General features: G+C 40.0%; 1 pseudogene; it reads left to right on the top strand.

Moving 5' to 3' along the window:
- Positions 1–350: 350 nt before the first annotated feature.
- LOC139185173 (protein NipSnap homolog 2 pseudogene) lies at positions 351–5,631 on the top strand (annotated as a pseudogene).
- Positions 5,632–6,878: the final 1,247 nt, after the last annotated feature.

Here is a 6,878-nt window from a genome sequence, read left to right as displayed (position 1 = left end):
GAGGGATCAGAAAGCATTCTCCTTCCAGAGCACGAAGAGCAATGACCAGAGTCACAGGAAGTGATGTGGACGATTCAAAATGTGAGTGTTTCCCACTTGGCCCCTAGCTCCACGTGACACCCCAGGACACTATGCCTCAGAATGATGACTTTTTACAATCAGCTATAAAACCAATATTTTGGCTTTTCCTGTTGTTTTCTTAAGAATACAGATGTTACTGGTCAAGTAACAGTGTGTTCTTACCAAAACTCTCCTGTACAACTAAAATGACAGATATTTTTCCTTCCTTTCTGTCACTAAATTGTAATGAAGTGTTGATAGTCTTTGCTGTTATGGTTACTGTTATTACCATGGTGATAACCTATACATTCCGAAAGAAGAAAAAACCATATCCGCATTATTTTATAAAAGTCCTCTGTCAGAAATACAAGGTAAGTTTACTTTTCAACATAAAATCTAAATAAATATTTGGGTACCTACTATGTACTTAGTTGAGTGTAGGACAGAATACTTTCTAATTTATGCATAAAATAAACTACTCAGTAGTTTGCAAGGCATTCTGCAAAGCTCTTTCACACATTGATCCTATCAGAACCTCATGGAGACCCAAGTTTGATCCCTGAGTTGGGAAGATCCCCTGGAAAAGGGAACGGCAATCCACTCCAGTATTCTTGACTGGAGATTCCCATGGACAGAGGAGTCTGGTGGGATATGGTCCATGGGGTCGTGAAGAGTCAGACACGACTGAGTGACTAATACAAAACACACATACACACATTTCATAGGACTCTACGGAGTTTGTAGGTTAGGTGTTACTAACTTCATTTTGCAAAGTGGGAACGTGGTAGACATAATTCGGTGCCTACCTGACATCCATTCATTCCATCATCCCAACCTCATTGCTAACAAAATCCTCAATGTGTTCAAGAGAAAAATTGCCCTGCTTCAATCTAGGTATTTGCTTTTCCTAGTCCTGCTGTAGGAGTATGTGCTATAGTTCAGACTCATGTCTCATAAAGTAGAAATCTGCTAGGGCTTCTGGGACATCTTTTTTGGTTGTGCGTGTGTTGGTTTTTGCTTAAAGGAACTAAACTACAGCTGAAACTCTCCTCCACTCTCCCTTCCTGCTTTGTATGTGATTGTGAGGACTGGAACTGCCATGGCTATTATGTGACCAGGAATGAAAAGAAAAAAAAAATACTGGTTCAACAGCCTAGTTTTGGATTTTATTATGTGAGACTATAAACCCTTATTTAAGAGACTAATGAAGATAAGTTTTCTATTACCTATAGTTAAATGCATTCCCAACTGAAGCTGAGATAAGGTTTAAACGATATTCCCAAGATAACACAAACTATTAGGAACATGCTGTTGTTGGTGGTTAAGTCTTGTCTGATTCTTTGTGACCGCCATGGACTGCAGCACGCCAGGCTTCCCTGTCCTTCACTATCTCCTGGAGTTTGCTCAAACTCATGTTCATTGAGTCAGTGATGCTATCTAACCATCTCATCCTCTGCTTCCCTCTTCTCCTTTTGCCTTCAATCTTTCACAGCATCAAGATCTTTTCCAAATTTGTGTTGTTTTAAGTCACTAAATTTGTGGAAATTTGTTAAAGCAGCTGGAGAAAACGGCACAAAGGGCTTCTTGCTGCTATTATTAAGCAGAGAGCTTGACCTCTACTAGACCACAGTCTATTCTGAGTTACATTAACTTGAGAAGAATAAAACTTCATTTTTTAAAATAAAATATTTTGCAGTGCACTTTCCATTCATTCAAGTTTACTTCTCCCACTGTTTTTTTCTCAATCAGTGATACGTTAGTGTTCTTCTAGGTGATTCTCTGGCTATAGAATTCAATGAAATGATATCAAACTCTTCTGGGTTTGCTCCTTGTATATGACATTTCTTTTATTAGCTAACCATGGCATATTTTATAGTTATTTGTATATAATTTAAGAGACCTTGCTTAGAAATCAAAATATTAACATTCATGGTTCATTCATTCATACATGTATTAAACTAATGTTTTATTAAGCATCCACCAAAAGTCATAAAGTCAAGCAAAAAGACTTTGACCAAACACTAATAAAAGCGATGCCTGACCCAGAGGCTTCTGTCATAACAGAACCATGGCCTCTTCATTTTCATGAGACTATATATTTTCAAGATTGCTGGGAGTAACATGAATAACCTCAGATATGCAGATGACAGCACCCTAATGGCAGAAAGCAAAGAGGAACTAAAGCTTCTTGATGAAGGTGAAACAGGAGAGTGAGAAAGCTGACTTAAAACTCAACATTCAAAAAACTAAGATCATGGCATCCGGTCCCATCACTTCATGCAAATAGATGGCGGGAAAATGGCAACAGTGAGAGACCTTTATTTTCTTAGGCTCCAAAGTTACTGCAGATGTTGACTGCTGCCATGAAATTAAAAGAGGCTTGCTCCTTGGAAGAAAAGCTATGACCAAACTAGACGGCACATTCACAAGCAGAGACCTCGCCCGCGCGGTGGGAGCGAGCCACCTGAGCAAGACAGCGGGTGGAGAGCTGCGCACCCGCGGAGCGGCCTTCCTGGGCGGGCCAGCCCCTGCCGCCTCCTGCCCCATCTCCGGAAACTGACATCTCCCAATAACAGACCTCGAGAGGACGGCTGGCTAAAATCCTTGTTTGTCCAGAAAGTTGACCCAAGGACAGATGCTCACTCTAACCTCCTAGCCAAAAAGGAAACCAGCAGTCTGTACAAATTACAGTTTCACAATGTGACACCGGAACGCCTAGAAGCATACAACAAAATCGGTCAAGAGATGTTGCCACAGATTCATGAAGATAAACATTACCCTTGTACTTTGGTGGGGACTTGGAACACGTGGTATGGCGAGCAGGATCAAGCTGTTCGCCTCAGGAGATATGAAGGAGGCTATCCAGCTCTCACCGAGGTGATGAATAAACTTAAAGAAAATCAGGAATTTTGGAATTCCATAAGGCAAGAAGCAACAGGCTTCTCTCGAGAATCAGCTGCTGGTGGCGTTCAGTTTCTGGAATGAGCCCATCTCACGGTCCGGACCGAACATATATGAACTCAGATCCTGCCAGCTCCGACCAGGAACTATGTTTCAATGGGGCAATTACTGGGCTCGTGCTCTTCGCTTCAGACAGGAGGGCAATGAAGCAGTTGGAGGGTTCTTCTCCCTAATTGGGCAGCTCTATATGGTGCACCATCTTTGGGCTTACAAGGATCTTCAGACCAGGGAAGATATACGGAATGCAGCATGGCATAAACATGGCTGGGAAGAACTAGTATATTATACAGTCCCGCTTATTCAGGAAAGGGAATCCAGAATCATGATCCCACAGAAGACCTCTCCCCTCCAGTGAAGTGACGGAATGGAGATGTGCCTGCAGAAGTTTATGTGACAAGTGCTTGTCATCAATCAATTTGAACTGTGTGAGAGAGAAACACTTAAGTGTAAACTGCTGTATATAGCTTGTAAAAGACCTCTTTTCTTTAAAATTTACATAATCACAAGACAGGAAACTATTACAGCTTGGCGTGGGCTGTAGTCCTCTGGAACATCCTTAGGTTTATCGAATGTGCTGTATAATATTAACAACAATCCACCTCTCCCCACCCCCCCAGGAAAAGAGAGCCCAACTGAAAATTGGAGTCATCTCCAAGTAAGAATCTAACCATGGGGGGAAAAAAGTTAGCCATTTTTTTATAAAGAGCAACTTTGCTTTATAATTACAAATTTCTTAGACAAATTTCTTGTATCAGGAAGAAATATAAATTTCATCATGTTTCTGTAGCTTTTTTTTCTGAATTTCAGACTAGGAACAAATTATATGTGTACTCAATACCTGGAAATGTTTTACTTCACTCTCATTTTTAATGTCAGCATAGTAAACTGTGTCATCATTGAGGGGGAAGTGGTTGATCAGTAATTCAGTCTCCATTTTGCGTATTGTGATATCTTTATACAGGAGGAAAAGATGGCTTGAACCTGTGTATCTTATGTGACTTTGAAATGAACACCTTGAACAGCACTAATTTTTATTTGTAATATTTTTCTACAACAAAACGAGTAGCATTAGGAAAAGAGGTTTTATTCTGTAAACAGTCATCTGTGACCTGTGTTTTAATAAGCTCACAGCAGATTCTTCGAAGTTCATGAATGGGGGAGGGGAGTGTGCATGTTGAGATTTAAATTGGCATAAAACTGCATACTTTGTCTAGCTCTGATTTCGTTTTTTAATAGTGCCAATTTTGTGACTGTAATCATGTGAAAGTCCTGTTGAAATAAAAAATTATATCTGACCCCCAGATCAAATAATTTATGTTAAAGTGTAAATAAATCTCATATCAAATGTCAAAAAGAAAAAAGCAGAGACATGATTTTGCTGACAAAAGTCCATATAGTCAAAGCTATGATTTTTCCAGTGTTCATGTACAGATGTTCATGTACAGATGTTCATGTACAGTGTTCATGTACAGATGTTCATGTACAGATGTTCATGTACAGTGTTCATGTACAGATGTGCAGAGAGTTGGACTATAAAGAAGGCTAAGCACCAAAGAACTGATGCTTTCAAATTGTGATGCTGGAGAATACTCTTGACAGTCCCTTGGACAGCAAGGAGATCAAACCAGTTAATCCTAAAGAAAATCAATACTGAATATTCATTGGAATGATGGATGCTGGAGCTGAAGCTCCAATACTTTGGCTACCTGATGCGAACTGACTCATTGGAGAAGACCCTGATACTAGGGAAGATTGAAGGCATGAGGAGAAGGGGATGAGATGGTTGGATGGCATCATTGACTCAATGGATGTGAGTTTGAGCAAACTCTGGGAGACAGTGAAGGACATGGAAGCCTGGCATGCTGCAGTCCATGGGGTCATAAAGAGCTGGGCACGACTGGGCAACTGAACAACAAACAACAGCAACGTATATTTTCAAAAAGGAAGACATGTGAAACACGTTTTCTTTTCCATGTTATTTACTTATTTTTTAAGAAACCAATGCTTTTTACACACACAAATTAATGTGATATGATTGTGCTCTCCATGCAATAATGATGGAATTTATAAACTCTACAATCTCACAGTGCTCTGCAAAACAGTATAGTCTAGCAAGGGGCCCAAGTTTAGGTATATGATGCATGCAGTTTGGTTCCAATTCTGTCAGCACATCTGACTCTTTGTATGTCCTTGTTTGGAGACAAGGTCAACTTCCTAAGTTTGCTGCCCTTTGTGAATATAAGGCCTGGGCCAAATGTCCCTGCCTAACCTCAGTTATTTACTATCAAATTAGAATAAATTGCATACACAGTTACCAGTCACACAGTTAACTGTACACAAATAGAATTCAAAGTTTCTATTCATACCCATGAACTTAGTTAAAACTACTGGTTGCATCAATTTCCAGGGTAAATATACATGTGTTCTTTCTAGGTCCTCCATTCCAAAATATTCCCAGAGGACACTTGCTATTTCATTTTCCGGCACTGCCAGAGATTTAAGACCAAGTCTCAGGAGGGCCCTGACCAAGGAATGCCCAGCCCAGAGATTCGGCAGGGCTCAAGAAACTGGATCCACAGGGCTGAGTCTTTCTCAGCTTCCTCCCTTGAAGAATACTACAAATACTCTAAGTCAATAGATGTCTGGTTTATGGTTTTGGGTGTCTTTGAGTTGAAATACTGTTGACAAGAAGAAAAGTGTAATTAAAAGACATTTTTGATTTTTAGTTTGTCATAAATTTGAAAGTTAGTAAGCTCCTTCTTTCATATAAAGTATTTTTAGACACAGTTGGCAAACCATATGGATGTATTTCTAGTTCTTTATTTCTAGTAAGGTTTTATTAAAAAAGAAAAACACAGATTAACTAGAGCTTTCAAATTAGTGCATACTTCAATGCTAGCCATTTAGACACTCATAGGATACCTTCAACACTCTCATTTGCCCACATGGAAAGAAAATTTTTTTCTTTCCCTGTAGCACCTTGGAGCCACACCTGCCTGTTTAAAATCAGGCACACAGCAGAGGAAGTGCTGATGAATTTGGTACTGTCTAGACAAGTACACTAATGTGCAGTGTTGGGCTGGTGGTTGTCATGGTAATAAGCAAATAAGCTCTTACAGCTCCACTAAATAGTGGGTTGTGGATGCTTCCTTTACAATAGGCAATTTTCCCTCCCTTGAAAGGGGCATTGCCAAAAACGATCTGACTAGCTCTAAGACATGGAATCATGACATGCAGCAATGTTTCAGGTTGTAAGATAAATGCCACATTCTAATGTTTCTTGTAAAAGTAATTCATTTTCTTTGCCATTTGTCAGCATATTAATAAGTCCCTCATTATGTTGCAGAGCCTGAGCCGAAGAAACAACAGAAAATGGGCAGGAAATCTAAAGTGTTTTCACTGCTTTAATAAATAATAGCTTTTAAGGTTTTCTCTCATTAGAATTATTCCTTCCTTTCATGCAAGCAATACTTTTCAGTCTCTCACTCCATACTAGTCACTGTGCTAACCTCCAGGCACTCAGACTTGCAGAGGGGCTTCTTTTCCTTCAAGGAGCTGAGAGTTTGGTGGGTAACACAGAGAAGCCAAGCATTACAAGGCAGATTTGGATAAGTGATACACATGACACTCTGGGTACTTTCAGGACAAGTATATATGGCACATATATACTTCAGAGAAACCCGGATGCAAGTCAAGACGCAACAGTTAGAACTGGTCCCGGAACAACGGGCAAGTCCAAATTGGGAAAGGAGTACATCAAGGTTGTATATTGTCACCCTGCTTATTTGACTTACATGCAGAGCACTTCACGCAAAATGCTGGGCTGGATGAAGCACAAGCTGGAATCAAGATTGTCA

The sequence above is a fragment of the Bos indicus genome, chromosome 10, assembly GCF_029378745.1.
Source record: "Bos indicus isolate NIAB-ARS_2022 breed Sahiwal x Tharparkar chromosome 10, NIAB-ARS_B.indTharparkar_mat_pri_1.0, whole genome shotgun sequence".
Classification (NCBI taxonomy): Eukaryota; Metazoa; Chordata; class Mammalia; order Artiodactyla; family Bovidae; genus Bos; species Bos indicus.
Note: the sequence above shows the minus strand (reverse complement) of the source record. Positions and strands in the feature narration are given on the sequence as shown.